The sequence below is a fragment of the Theropithecus gelada genome, chromosome 2, assembly GCF_003255815.1.
Source record: "Theropithecus gelada isolate Dixy chromosome 2, Tgel_1.0, whole genome shotgun sequence".
In the NCBI taxonomy this organism is placed as follows: Eukaryota; Metazoa; Chordata; class Mammalia; order Primates; family Cercopithecidae; genus Theropithecus; species Theropithecus gelada.
In genome coordinates this window covers 40,348,043-40,363,918 of record NC_037669.1, presented here as the reverse complement: position 1 = coordinate 40,363,918, position 15,876 = coordinate 40,348,043, and positions in this window count along the sequence as shown.

The following is a 15,876-nucleotide window of genomic DNA, read 5'->3' as shown; positions in this document are numbered from 1 at the left end:
TTTCTACTGTTTAAGTAACCCAGTACTTGGTCCAGCAGCCCTAGAAAACTAAGTGACGCTACTAATAAGGGTTTAATCAAGAAAACAGGTCAGGCACAGTGGTTTATGCTTGTAATCCCAGCACTTTGGGAGGCTGAGACGGGGGGATTGCTTGAGCCCAGGAGTTCAAGACCAACCTGGGCAACATGACAAAACCCTGTTTCTACAAAAAATACAAAAATTAATCTGGCATGATGGTGCAACCTGTAGTCCCAGCTACACAGGAGGCAGAAGTGGAAGGACTGCTTGAGTCCAGAAGGCAGAGGTTGCAGAGAGCCGAGATCATGCCACTTCACTCCAACCTGGGCAACAAGAGCAAGACCCTGTCTCAAAACAAAAGCCACACCAGTTATGTTTTTCAGAAAGAATGTAAGTTAAGAAACTGGTTAAACAGGTATTGGAAGACTGTCCAGGTAAAGTCTGAATACACGTAATTGCAAGAAGCAGCCACCATTCCTAGGGCTAGGGGAACTAAGGGAAGAAGCAGGGTGATCTGGATCTAGAAGCTTAGAAAGAGGCCCTGCTGAGCTGAAGCCAGGCTGGGGGCTTTTTCTCACTGCTGGTGTCTCTGAACTCAGAGGAGGGACTCACGAAGCTGAAACTCAGATCTCTGAGGAAAGGGGACAGCTGGCTGGTGCTGGTGTCTCCAAGGGAACACTATGAGGTCGGCTCACAAGTATGGAAAAAATGGAAACCAGAACCAGTTGTTATCACCAAGGTGAAGAACTGTTCTAGGCAACACCGGCAACAACAAAAAGCAAAGCAGTCCCGAGAAGCTCCTGCTGCCTTCCAGGCATCTCCCTTATCATAAAGGTACAGATGGTCTTCCTTCAAAAGGTGCCTGCTGGACATCTCTCCTCCAAGCCATTACCAATCACCCTAGAATGTGAGAAAGCTGATTTCTACCATCTGGTATGCCAGTGCTTTTTAAAATTTCCTAAAATCCCTTTGTCACGACACTACTCCCCACTTCAAAAACCTTTATTAACTCATGGCTCTCTCTCTATCCCCATTTTCTCTCCACCTTGACCCTTATCCCTTACCAGCAATGATTTCACTGGTCCCTATTTAATACTTTTTTTAATTCTTCATGTTGACAGCTCCACACTCTCTCCATAAGCCCTTTCTTCAGCTGTCTGCCTCAATCTCAGCAGTTGAGATCATTTTTCCCAAAGAAAATATGCTGTCAGACAGCAACTCCTTAACTTATCTCCCCTCTTCCTCTAAACTTAACTATCATGGCCCTAACTCCTCCTTCTTCCCTGTCCCAGAGGCAGAACTTTCAGCCCTCCTGTACTGGGGTAACCTTCCCCAATGTGGGCCTCAAACCTGATCCCTCATGCTTCTTCCCAGGCCTTGCTGTCTTGTCTTTATTCTGAATCTCGCCCTCTCCAGGAGCTACTTCCTCCCCACCTATAAATACACCCACATCTTCTCCCAACCTAAAAAAAGCTTTCAAAGACCCAGCTCCCTTTTCAAATTCTCATCCACACAAAGCTTCGCTCCCTCACTTTCCGGTCACTCCTCCACCCATGCAGTCTGCCATCTATCACTGTCACTCAAACACCTTCCATTAAGGTCAGCAATGATCGAATAGCCAATTTCACCGACCTCTTAGTAGATTCTAGGATGGTTTTTCTTGGTTTAAGAGTAATACACATTCATTATTAATCATGAACATTTTGGAAAATACAGAAAAAATATATAATGAAAAAGAAAGTCATTGAGAGGAGTTCCACTGCCATGGGGCATCTATGAGAGAACTGGAGTTCTTGGAATGAAAAACTAAAAAAGGAGAATATAAATTGAAAACAGTTCAGAGGACACAAAATGTTGACACTGTAATCTCAACTATTGATAATATTTGGGGAATAGTTCTGGATAATCAAGCATTCTGAACACCTGATGCTCATCGCTGTAACCACCAAGATATTTGACTCTTATCTTAGAAAGCTAAAAATCTATTTAAAAGATAATATACTCCCCTGCCTTCTGTGACAGAGGATACCAAATTTAACCTTTTACTGATGGCTTAAGGTTATGACACAGTGTAGCAGAAACAATAATAGAACTGTATTTGTTACCTCTCCAGTATGTGCCAGGCCTGACCTAGATGTTTTACATAGGTAACCTGAATATCATCATATGCCGTTTCCATAGCTCATCTGCATTTTATAAATGAGCAAACTGAGGCTCACAGAAGTTAAGTTATTTACAGACTGCAGCCCATGTTCTGCGCAGCAAGGCTTAGACTTGAAGCTAAAACGTTATGTTCTTTCTGCTGCACCAAGCGCCTGCCCAGGGTGAGGAGCACTGGGTTCAATTCTTTGTCTTCCTAGAGACCTTGGAAAAGCCACAGGTCTGCTCTGGGACTAAATTACAAGCCTCAAATAGGTTTTTACTGCAGAATACACATAACAAAGAAGCCGTTTCTTAGTATTTGGGCTTCAGTGTAGTCTTTGTATTTGCGTGCTAGGACAACCTTAACCAAGTATCACAGACTCTGTGGCTTAAACAACAGAAATTTACTTTCTCAAAGTTCTGGAGGCTGGAAGTCCAAGATGAAGGTGTTGGCAGATTTGGTTTCTTCTGAGGCCTCTGTCCTCGGCTTGCAGGTAGCTGCCTTCTCACTGTGTCCTCACACAGCCTGTTCTCTATGGACACACATTCCTGGTGTCTTTTGATGTGTCCAAATTTCTTCTTACAAATAGGACACAAGTAAAATTGGATCAGACCCTAATGGCCTTGTTTTAACTTAATCACCTCTTTACAGCACCCATCTCCAAATACAGTCATACTCTGAGGTACTGTAGGGGGTGAGGAAAGCATGATGTGGGATGTACACAATTCAGGCCATTACAGTCTGTGCAAAAACAATGGGAGAGTTGAGATCCAAAGTGTGGCTTTTAGTTATCAAAAGCTAATGTTCCAAAAGACTCAGGGCATAAAATCATGTCATACTATTATTATTATGTTATATTGTTAAATTATGAATCCCATATTTTATAATTGGATTAGATTCCTTTAAATTCCTACTGAGATTTAAAACACTATGATTAATTATAGTACTAGGTACAAGAACAAATTAGAAATTTAAGTCATTATATTTATACTAATGTCCTTTGACAGCATTAATTTTTAAAATGTTTATACCTGATTTTTGTTGTACTTCTGACTCCCCCACTGCTATCATGCCATCAGGAGCTTTTCTTAATCTTTGCAATACACAACCAGATCTTTCCATCATTTACCAACCCCATTGTAGCCCAGAAATTTATGTAAATCAATAGGCTTTGTTTGAAGGTTTAAGGGGCTTACCCATGAGTCAACTCTGTTGCACAGCATCCATGAAACCTCTTTTAGTGACTTGGAGACTTTGCTTGCCACCTTCTACCCCCAGCTGCATTTGAATTGTTTAGGGTGACCCAGCTGCCTCAAGTTTCAGGTAAATGAAATGTCATCTTGTAGAACCTTGGCAAGGGAAAATCTGTTACCTCTCCATAGAGGAAAACTTTGACATTGGCAAGCAAAACTCTAGGACATATTTAAATTCCCAGATTCATAAACACCACATTGTTATACAGAGTGGGATAATATAACCCAACATGTTCTCCCCCTGGACACCACTATCTCACAGAATTCATTGTATCCCTTGACCAGTCTCCATTTGACCTAGGCCTAAGTCATTACCTCAGAGTAGGTTTGTTACAACAAAATATGGGTATCAAGTCAGCCCTTTGATTTTGGGTTCTAAAATAGACTTTGCAAAAGAAAAGCATTTTGAAATCCCAAAACTTGACTTTTAGATATCAAAAGCTAATTCCCCAAAAGACTCGTGGTATAAAATTATACTGTACATCGGCCGGGCACGGTGGCTCAAGCCTGTAATCCCAGCACTTTGGGAAGCCGAGGCAGGCAGATCACGAGGTCAGGAGATCGAGACCATCCTGGCTAACACCGTGAAACCCCGTCTCTACTAAAAGATACAAAAAACTAGCCGGGCGTGGTGGTGGGCACCTGTAGTCCCAGCTACTCAGGAGGCTGAGGCAGGAGAATGGCGTGAACCCAGGGGGCGGAGTTTGCAGTGAGCCGAGATCACGCCACTGCACTCCAGCCTGGGGCACAGAGCAAGACTCCATCTCAAAAAAAAAAAAAATTATACTGTACATCAGTAAATTATGAATCCCATGTTTCTAAAGGGGCAATATAGAAAGTCTCTCTGGTTGGTTCTAGTTATTCATATTTTGAAAGTAAACAATAAAATATGCTATTTCTGTGCAGGTATTCTAATAAAAATAAAAACCTAAGTTTTGGCCAGGTGCAATGGCTCACACCTGTAATCTCAGCACTTTGGGAGGCGGAGGGAAGCTGATCACTTTAGGCTAGGAGTTGGAGACCAGCCTGGCCAACATGGCAAAACCCCATCTCTACTAAAAATACAAGCATTAGCCCGATGTGGTGGCACAGCCTATAGTCTCAGCTACTCAGGAGGCTGAGGAGAAGAGTCGCTTGAACCTGGGAGGCGGAGATTGCAGTGAGCCGAGATCTCACCGCTGTACTCCAGAATGGGCGACAGAGCGAGGCGGTCAAAAAACAAACAAGTTTTAAATGAAACTATACCAGAAACAGTAACTGAGAAGAATTCCAGGGGTCTACAATCCAGTCCCCCCTTCTGGGGCTGCATGAGAGGGAAGAAAAAGTCATTTTGATGACTTGCAGAAGGCCCTGTAACCTTCCCCCATAAACTCAGTCCTGGGAGGAAGATGGACAGAAGAACTCTCAGAATCATGTTTGGGAAATCTGAGCTCAGGGAGAGGTGTCCACCCCTGTGGACACCGAATGATCTGAGTATGGGCAGAGGCCAGAGGCTGCCTCTGAAAGTCCCTGTGTACCCAGACAGCAGGTCAGGAACCAGGGAGCGGGTGTGCCAGGAGAAGCCACACAGTGAGGATGAGGAGGACCACAGAGTGAAGAGGATGTCTTCGTAGATGCCGGGCGTGCACCCATGATGATGCCCATCCTCCCCACATTCTCCCAGCGGAAAAGAAGGAAAACAGTGAACTCAGTGAGCAAATCCAGATTCTGCTACCAGGGAGAAGGGAGGCTGCAGATGGGACTTTAGTTTAGTCCTAGAAAAGGAAAAAAGGTTATTTTTTTTCTGCACATCTGAGTGTATGGCCTGAGGAAACTGTTTTCCTCCTATACAGAATATTTATCCCTTTAAAGGCTATAAAGTCCAGTTGAGAGTGATTCTTTCAGTTAACACCTATACTCCATGGCACACACGCTGCCTTGAGATGTAGACGCTGGCAGTCTTCGAGACACACTCAGCTAAGCTACTCATCCACAGCTTACACATGTAAGTCCCACACGTGCCTCAGCGCACCCATTACCACAGGCCAGCCAGGGGTCTAATCACAGCCTACTTGTTCATAAGGACCAGAACCACTCAAGCTGTTGTCAGCAAAATTTTTAAAAAGAATTTATTGGAAGGATATCAGGGTATCTCATGGAACTTGGAGGCGGAAAGAACTAGGCCTCACACCAGCACCAGGCCTCTGAAGACAGAACCAGGAACTCAAGAATCAAGTCTCCACTCGCCTTTTGCCAAGACCCTCAGGCTCTCTCTTTTCTTGTTTCTGCTCCTCTGCTCTGTGTCTCTTTGAAATCCAGTTTCCTCTTCTCTGTGTGCCTGGCCCCTGCCACTCAAGACTAACATGTGGTTTCTCAGCTCAAAGCTCAGGAGAGATGGTTATAGGTTCTGGAGTGCATTTCTAATTCAATGGTTTTTTTAAGAAAATCTTTTTAAAGGGGCACTTCATTTTCCATTAAAAGCTGTTTTCAACTTTTAACATTTTAAACCAAAGAAAAATGGAAAGAATAGTACAATGAACACTTGTGTAACCTTTAGTTAGATTTACCAGTTATTAGCCCTCTATGATGTCTACTTTCTTTCTCTCTCTTTCTCTGTATAATATATACAGACAGATACACTTTTTTCTCTAAACCATTTGAAAATAAACTGCAGAATCATGAGATGTTATTGCCAGTTTCTTCTTCCGGTGTCTCCTAAAAACAAGAATAATCCAGCAGGCAAAATTGAATTGACTCAATCACCACCTTAGCTCTCCCTCGGCTGGGTGTCCAGGCCTGGTCCACTCAGCTATGGTGCAGGGGTTATAAGGCACAATCCCACTTCTGGGTTCACCTCTCTGGGTGGGGTCAGTTCTCAGAGAAGGACATGGCTGGGCAGATATTCAAAATGATTCTACTGCATCCTAATTACTTTTTATCTCTTTTAGATTAAGGTTTCAGATAAAATATGCTGTCATGAATCCTTGAGGTTGTCTATAAATAGCTGAAACTGCAAAATCTGAATCTACAAATGCTGAACGTCTACAACATTTTCAAACAGCCCAAATCTATTCCTGCTAAATGACTGCACAGCTTTCTACTGCTGATCACTTCCAGTAATGAAACTGCGATCTTGGAAAGCTTAGGAATAAAATAATCATGAGAAGATTCTCAGTACCTACGAATAAGTAAAATAGTTAAATAGCTAATAGTAATTGAGCATTTACTCTGTGCTAGGCACTGCGCTAAGTATTTTACATACATTATTCCATTCCATCCTCATAAAAACTCTGTGCAATATTATTCTTTATAGAAGAAGTAACTAAGGAGCAAAGAGCTTAGGCAACCAACCAGCTAGTAAGTGGCAGGTCTCTAATACTCCTTAAGCTATATTATTAACCACCACCCTGTATCCAAAAGCATAACCATGCCCTGAGTGCTTAAGGGAGCTATTCATCTTCCCCTGTGCCTCTAGAGAAAGAAACTTGAGCCCATTTTTAGTAACAAAGAATGGACACGACTCCAATGCTATAACCGGATAGCCTGCAACAACCCTTGTCGCTTTTACTACAGGAAGCTCCCTAGGGAACAATCAACACAGAATGAGTATTCCTGTGCGGTTAGCACTGTCTCTGAACAATCCCCAAATACTCCAAGTTCAACTAAAAGGCCACATGCCAGATAAAGAAGGGTTACCCTTTCCTCAAGAAGATGATGGTGCTGGAATGAAACTATCCTAATTACATTCCTGCCTCGGCCAACATGTCAGCGGGAGTTTCCATCAGTGGTTGGTCAGAAGGCAGGCAGTGTGCTCCCACACACCAACAGTACGCTGTGAGGGTCCTCTCACCACAATATCCTGGGCTAAGCAGTGTCCATCAAATGCACTTTTAATTACCCTCATCCTCACAGGGTCACAAAATGTCGACTCTTAAGATACATTTAATCCACAAATTGATAAATACACCATACTCCTGCCTCAGCACCTAAGTTAGAGGTCAGGGTCAAATATTGGCACTTTACGAGCCCATCAGGATGCGTTAGCCCAGTTTGAGTTCAGTTTGCAGTTTGGGGGCTCAAGTCTCAGGGGATATTCTCAACTTTACAGCCTCTGCTGGCAGCCTCATCAAGAGGTTGCATATGACAAGGATAGCAGAGCTATATAGGGGAGGGGAACATCACTCACTTTCCTGACCTGCACTTCATAGGAGAGGAAGTAGTCCGAACATATTCAATTTTTATCAATAACTCCTTATGATTCAACAACATAGACAATTTTTAAAGCTTTTTTTCCACTTTTCTACTGTTTTCTACTTTTCTGCTTTTGTTTTCTACTTTTGAGAGTGTTCCAAAACTTCCTTTCTGCAGTGTAAGTTACCACTTCCTGTAACTGACCTAAACTACACTCTCACATTTCCTTGGATGCCCTCTAGTATAACTATTCTCAGTTTAGTCATGGCATCTTTTGAACAGGGATTATTTACCTCTATGTTACTAGGCTCTTTCAGGCTGCTGGGAAAAGACACACTCATAATAAGGAAGAAAATGTGTTCAGTGCAAGGACGCATGAGGATGTGAGCCACTTGAATCTGCATGAGAATCACTTGCACCCAGGAGGCGGAGGTTGCAGTGAGCCAGTATCACAGGGAGGCGATCACCTCTGTCCTAACCATAGACTTCCAAGATTGGGGAGCACAACACGTTTCACAGAGACCTAGAACAATAGCTTCACATTGTCTCAGTCTGAGTTCTAGTCACCCACTTTCATTTTCTCCATCTGGTATTTATTCTCCCAAAGACAGCGGACTGAATCAGCTTGTCACCATCCCACCATGGAGCGCCCCTTTTCGGTCAGTCTCTGTGACTCTTGGTCTCAATCATGTCCAACTTGTACCTATTAGATTTTGACTCAAGGGAAAAAATCTGTTGTTCCATCATTTATGGCCAGGATAGCAAGATAAGCACATAGTATATGAGAACCATCCGGAAGACAGCTGGGGGCATGACAGAAATTTCAGCCTGCATAGCCTGTCTTTTAATTTATATTTAGTAAGTTCTGTTTTATAACTTCAGAGTTGCCTTAAGTGCAGGAAATGCAATGGCCGCTGGTAAATTGCAGAGATTAAAGAATTGAAAAGTTTCACTGTCACCATGTGCAGAAAAGTGTTAACATGGCAGAGCTGAGACTACTGGACTTAGTAAGTGCTGATTGCAAGGCTTGTCCACAGCTGGCATCAGAAAACTTGGATTTAAGGAGAGTCCCCACCACTCTCAGAACTGCCTGTGTAAACAGTATGGTTTATGCTGAACACTTGCTTTCCTTCAAGGAGTCTGAAATTCTGGCACGTGATAAAAAGAAGGTGCCTACGTGATCAGCCTCACAAAAAGCCTTGGTCACTGACTCGCTTATGAGCTTCCCTGGAGGACAACACTTGACGCGTGGTGTCCCAATTTGTTGCTGGAGAAATTTAGTGCATCCTGTGCGACTTCACTGGGAGAGGACTCTTGGAAGTGTGTGCCTGATTTCCACTGGTCTTTGCCCTACATGCCTTTTCCCCTTGCTGATTTTGCTTTCTATCTTGTCACTGCAATAAATCATAGCCATGAGCACAACTATAAGCTGAGTCCTGGGAGTCCCCCTAGTGAACCGTTGAACCTGGGAGTGGTCTTGGGGACCCCAATACACAGCCAATCATATCCACAGATTCTCATTTGTATTGGGGTAGCCTATCTCCTCACATTTAAAAAAGGAACCACAAGTCTTTTCCCTGCAGAGACATTACATTGCCCCTCTCTGCCTTCAATTACAGCTATACATTCATTACCGCTATTTAAGTCGGGAACTTGAAAGAATCAGCTTTCTTTGGAAGTAGCCATAAGAGACTAAAACTTTAATGAGGGCAAAGAGAAGACATCAAGGGGAAGAACCAGCTGGAGGAGGCTGCCATCTGATAGGCTCACTCTGAGTGGTTATTCAGCCGGTTAGTGGCAGCAATGCTATTTACCATAAAAAGCTGGTTAAAATGAGCATTTTCTGTCACACTCAGACATTCCTAATGAGCCAGATTCTTCCACGGCATGACCTTTTTGTGCAGGTCAGCTCCTTTGAACAGCTGCATTTATTCTCTTCCATTTTTAGGTTTTGCTGGCACATTAAAAATAATACCTAAGGGTCTGAAAGAAGCCATGTCACTGCTCAAAAGTGCCTGATTTACTCCTGGGGAGTAGCCCAGACCCTGAGAGAATCTCAATCTATGAGGTCTTATGATAAATGTCAGTGATTATGCTGATAATAGAGTGGTCCACCAAAACTATGCAAGGGAAGGCATTTTCTTTTCAGGAGGAGGGGGAAGCATGAACTGCTTCCTGTAAAGCCTATGACTGGTGCTTTAGCATCCTGCCTCTTCTCCCAAGGGAGTGGGTAAGAAGAAAGAAGGTATAGGAAGGAAACAGACTACAAGGAGGGAAAGAGAAGGAAAAGAAGTGGTCAGAGAATGAGGCAAAAGCTTGCTTCAGCTTTGAGCCTCTGGCCGTGAAAAATTCCCATCCCCAGGGGTCCTCTGAAAAGTGCTCAACCCCACCCATAACCTAATGCCACCGGTTATACTTCATGCTGCCCTGAGGCCATCCCCTCATCAGTCCCACCAGGCTTACTCTAACTGGAGCTTACAGGAAGGTGGGCCCATCATTCTGATCAAACAAGCAGCCTCTCCAGTCTCCTCATAAATTCTAAAGGCAGTTGTTTAGCCCTGTCTGGAATATCCAATGCCCTGTGCTCAGGAACAAGTCTGTGGTTCTTCTGTCCAAATCCTACATGTCTTCATGATGTCCCAGGCCGGGAAAGAGCCAGGAACCTGGACAGTGGTTGTTTTAGTCTGCCCAGGGTCCCTTCTTTGGAGAAATCTCTTCCTCCGTGCCATGTGGTTTGTGAAGCTATCAGTAAGAGTGTGCAGCCTGCTATAGAGATGGTATCATGACCCAAACACAGCCAACCACAGGACTGCCCCCTTGACAATGTGCTTCGTCCAAGGGGTGGGCACATGACACAAGCAGGGCCAACCAGAACCCTCCCCTGAGTTGGATCTATGGCCCAGGAGAACAGATGCTCTTCTGGCTAGGCTGCCAAGGCTGAAAGGATGGCATTTTAGGGCTTGCACCAGCTATCTTCTCAGCCACATGGAAAAAGTAAAACAGCTGAATAAGCTGAGAGTCTGGTGGGTGTGTGTGTGTGTGTGTAAGAGAGAGAGAGAGAGAAACTTACAGCATTGAGTTATGCCTTAGTTTATTAGTGCTAACTCTGGTAATTTAAACAATAGAAATTATCTTCTCACAGCTCTGGAGGCCAGAAGCCTGAAATCAAGGGTCAGCAGGGCAGGACTCCCTCAGTAGAGTCTGGGGAGAATCTGTTCCTGAATCTTCCAGCTTCCAATGGCTGCCAGCAGTTCCTGGCATCCCTTGACTTGTGGCCACATCACTCCATCCTCATATCACCTTCTTTTCTGTGTGTCTTTTCTCTCCTGTCTGTGTCCAATCTTGCTCTGCCTCTCTTTTATAAGAATGCATATCATTGCATTTACACCCCACCCAATGATAATCCAGAACAAATCACTCCTCCCAAGATCCTTAAGTTAATCACATATTTGCCATATAAGATAATATTCGCTCTTTGCCACATTAGGTAAAATTTACAAGTTCCAGGAAGTGACTCTGTTTTGGGTATGCTTTTTAGCCTATCACAAGTCCCATTTGAGTCCCCAAGACTTTAGATTCCACAGTTCTTCCTTCAGCCCCATGAGCCACCACAGTAGACTCCTCATCAGCCAGTAAGTTCCTTCCTGGCCCAGGCTAGCATGAATGGGTTCAGTCACTTGTATTAAGGGTGTCTTAAATAACACACATCCCTATGTCTGCAGCAGGCTGGGCAGTGGAGGAAATAGCAAGGCGCAGTAGACAGAACATTTGCTCTTTCATGAGTGTTTGGGAAAATCACTTTCCTTTCCCAGCTCTGCTGTTTCATAATCTTTGCAAATATTAAGCTTAAAGGACTATTGCATTTGTTTATGCTATCTTATTTTTTAAATACCCTGTAATTATATTTATGGCTTGATGATCATTTAAGGATTTCTTTCAAATGTGATTTAAAAAACCCAACCTAAGAGGCTTGAGCAAAAAGAAGCAGGTAACAAACCTAAAATGTCTAGGGCTATATCAGGTACAGCTTGATTTGAGGCCCTAATGATGCCACTGGACTCCATCTCCGGGTGCTGCCTCTTCAGGATTGGCAGTATCTCAGGCCCAGGCAGTGGCTCCCTGCGGCTTCAGAGTCACACTATCCAGTAGCCAGGCCAGCAGAAAAGAGAGTCAGCCTCCCTAATGAGTAAACAAGTCTTGGAATTGGATTTCATTCACTCTATTGGTCTAACTTCTGTTGAATTCCTATTCAAAGTAATCACTATGGTCAAGAGGATGAAATGTAGTGATTGGCTTATCCTAGGCCATTTGCATGGTTGAAGAGTGGAAGAAGAATGGTACTCCAGAGGGAAGGTGGATGTTGTTACCTGAAGTGTGGAGAAAGCATGCTGGGTGTGAAAGGAATCAATGTGTATTGAATACCATGACATTAAAAAATTTTATAAAATCCATTTATTCTTTGGGAGGCTGAGGCAGGCGGATCACAAGGTCAGAGATGGAGACCATCCTGGCTAACACGGTGAAACCTTGTCTCTACTAAAAATACAAAACAATTAGCCGGGTGTGGTGGTGGGCGCGTGTAGTCCCAGCTACTCAGGAGGCTGAGGCAGGAGAATGGTGTGAACCCAGGAGGCGGAGCTTACAGTGAGCTGAGATCACACCACTGCACTCCAGCCTGGGTGACAGAGTGAGACTCCATCTCAAAAAAAAAAAAAATCCATTTATTTATCCAAATGAATAGGTCTGCCAAGTTTGTAATGAATAGATGGATTATCATAAATCATACTTTTATAAATATAATACAAAAATGTATATTACCAACTTGCAGAATTTTCCAAATTAATTTGAAGGAGATCGTGTGAGTTTAGTACCTTTAGACAGGGCAAAATAGGCATACATTCAAATTATGCATTACTTTGGATATGTCAATAAACACAAATATTTAATAGATATTTTATTTCCCCAAGTTGCTGATGAAACCATCTTATCACAGATGCTCTCAATGATTACATAAATGTCACCCTGAACATGATCAATTAACCATAATAAACATTGTACTCAACTCTCAAAGTGTTCTTTTGGCCTCAGTGTGTGATTCGATTTTCTGTAGCCATAGTTTTCAAACTTTGTAGTTACACATTACCACCAATGAGGCTAATATATACATTTAAAAACATGTAAAATATAAAATGAGTTAAAGATAAAATAATTAACATGCTTTTTTCTTTTTTCTTTTTATTTTTTCGGGATGGAGTCTCTGTTGCCCAGGCTGGAGTGCAGTGGCACAATCTCAGCTCACTGCAACCTCTGCCCCTTGCCTCTTGCCTCAGCCTCTCAAGTAGCTGGGATTACAGGGGCATGTCACCATACCCAGCTAATTTTTTGTATTTTTAGTAGAGGTACAGTTTCACTGTGTTGGCCAGGCTGGTCTCGAACTCCTGGCCTCAAGTCATCAGCCTGCCTCAGCCTCTGGAATTGCTAGGATTACAAGCGTGAGCCACCGCGCCTGGCCTAAAATAATTAACATTCTTTATTTTATTTATCAATGGTGAAAATACCTTTATGATCTCATTGAAAAAAAATAGTAGTACATTTAGTGAGCATGTTGTCATTACTTCATTTAGAATATATTTTCTAGACCCGGCATGGTGGCTCACATCTGCAATCCCAGCACTTTGGGATGCCAAGGCAGGCAGATTGCTTGAGCCCAGTAGTTTGAGACCAGCCTGGGCAACATGGGGACACCCTGTCACTAAAAAAAATACACAAAATTAATCAGCTTGGTGGCATACACTTGTAGTTCCAGCTACCCAGGAGGCTGAGGCAGGAACATCGCTTGAGCCTAGGATGTCGAGGTTGCAGTGAGCCATGATGACACCATTACACTCCATCCTTGGCAACAGAGTGAGACCCTGTCTCAAAAAGGAAAAAAAAAAAAAAAGGAAAATATTTGCCTAACATTTTGTGACAGAGAGCTGAAGGTCTGATTCTAAATCCAGTTTATTTTGATATTTGGTATTATAGCTGTCAGAGCTGAAAAAGCTAACCCAGTGTTATGAGCTGAACTGACTGCTTCCAAATTCACATTGAAGCCCGCACCTCCATGTGACTGTTCAGAGATACGGCCTTTAAAGATATAATTAAGGTTAAATGAGGTCATAAAGGCAGAGTCCACATTAGATAGGACTCATGTCTTTACAAGAAGAGGGAGAGACACTAGGTAAGAGCCATATGAGGACACAGGGAGGAAGCAGTCATCTGCCTGCCAAGGAGAGAGATCTCAAAAGAAATCAATGCTGCTGGCACCTCATTCTTGTCATTCTGGCCTCTAGAACTGTGAGAAAATAAGTTCTTGTTGTTTAAGCCACCCAGTCTGTGATATACTTTTATGGCAGCCCTGGAAGATGAGAGCACCCACAAATATGGCTCTATTGGCTTGACTTTGGTCAAATTCCTACTCTTAATCACTATGGTCAAGGGGTTGAAATGTGGTGACTGGCTTATCCCAGGCCATTTACATGTTTGAAGAGTGGAAGAAGAATGGTACTCTAGAGTGAAGGTGGGTATTGTTACCTGAAGCGTGGCGAAAGCATGCTGGATGCGAAAGGAATCAATGTCTACCGAATATCATGACATTGACTTTCTACAGATACCATTGGTTCACCCACCAAATGACTCATTTTCCAGTGCTATAAACCATTCATGCAAAGGTGTTTTTTGTTGTTGTTGTTGAAACTTGTATCATAAATTCCCATCTGCTCTGGAAATCAAAATTAATTAAAAGGTTTTTTGTTTGTTTGGCTGGTTGGTTGGTTTCTGTTTGTTTGTTTTGAGACAGGGTCTCTCTCTGTCACCAAGGTTGGAGTAAAGTGGTGCCATCACAGGTCACTGCAGCCTCCACCTCCCAGGATCAAGTGATCTTCTCATCTTGGCCTCCCTACTCCCCCAGTAACTGGGACTACAGGGGAGTGCCACAATGCCCAGCTAATTTTTGTATTGTTTGTAGAGATGAGGTTTTGCCATATTTGCCCAGGCTAGTCTCAAATCCCTGGGCTCCTCCCACTTCAGCCTCCAAAAGTGCTGGGATTACAGGTGTGAGCCACCATGCCGGGCCCAAGTTATTTTATTTTTATATTTTCAACAAATGAGTAAATAAACCACTGGAATTCTGTCTGAAGGTTTTTAAACAGGTTAGAAAATTTTGTGTAAGTTTTTAAAATGTGCATACACGAGAGTTTTTATGGTGCTACACTTTTATTGTTTTGGATAACAAAATAGCCTAATGATAAGACATTTCCAAGCATCCCATTTCAAAATATTTTCTCCACTGCATAGTTCTTTTAAAAGGTAATTATTTTCTCACTCATTGTTAGCATCACATTTTATCTTGAAGGGATAGATTGTGTGTAGATTTTTTAAAAAATCAGATAGGTAACATTCTACTTGTTATCACATAAAAAGACAACAAAATAGGAACAGCTGTCTTTATGTCTAACAAAAATGTGTGTTTTCAAGTTCAACAACATTTAAGGCCTCTGTCCCGAGAACAACTACGAGCCATAGTGAGGTATAAAACATATTCAGAGTCACTTCCCAAGCCATTACTGTGTTATACTCTGTTATATTTTCAATGATAAAATTTAGAAAATTAACCACATCAGTGACTTCCTATAACGTGTTATGTAGCTCTGACCTCAGTGTCTTTGCTGCAGTAGTTTATCCATAAATCGTGCAGTGAAGGATTTCATGTGTGAGCATAGCTGTGAAACTTTACCCTGAATCCTTCCACTCCGTTCAAAACTGTCATTGCCCTGCGGCTTCACTTACACAGTTCTTCCAGAAAATATTGTTTTCATTAAATAATTTATTATTAAGAATAAATGTTAGCCAGGTGCATTGGCTCACGCTTGTAATCCCAGCACTTCGGGAGGCCAAGATGGGTGGCTCACTTGAGGTCGGGAGTTCAAGACCAGCCTGACCAACGTGGTGAAAGCCTGTCTCTACTAAAAATACAAAAATTAGCCTGGTGTGGTGGCACGCGCCTGTAATCCTAGCTACTCTGGAGGCTGTGGTGACAGAATCACTTGAACCTGGGAGGCGGATGCTGCAGTGAGCCCAGATTGTGCCACTGCACTCCAGGCTGGGAAACAGAGCGAGACTCTGTCTCAAAAAAAAAAAAAAAAGAAGAATAAACCTTTTCCAGCATACCTTTCTTTAGTTGCTCACAAAAAAGCAGTTCTTTGTGTATCTCTTTATTGAAACGGAATCTAGTCAATATAATAATCTGAGAAA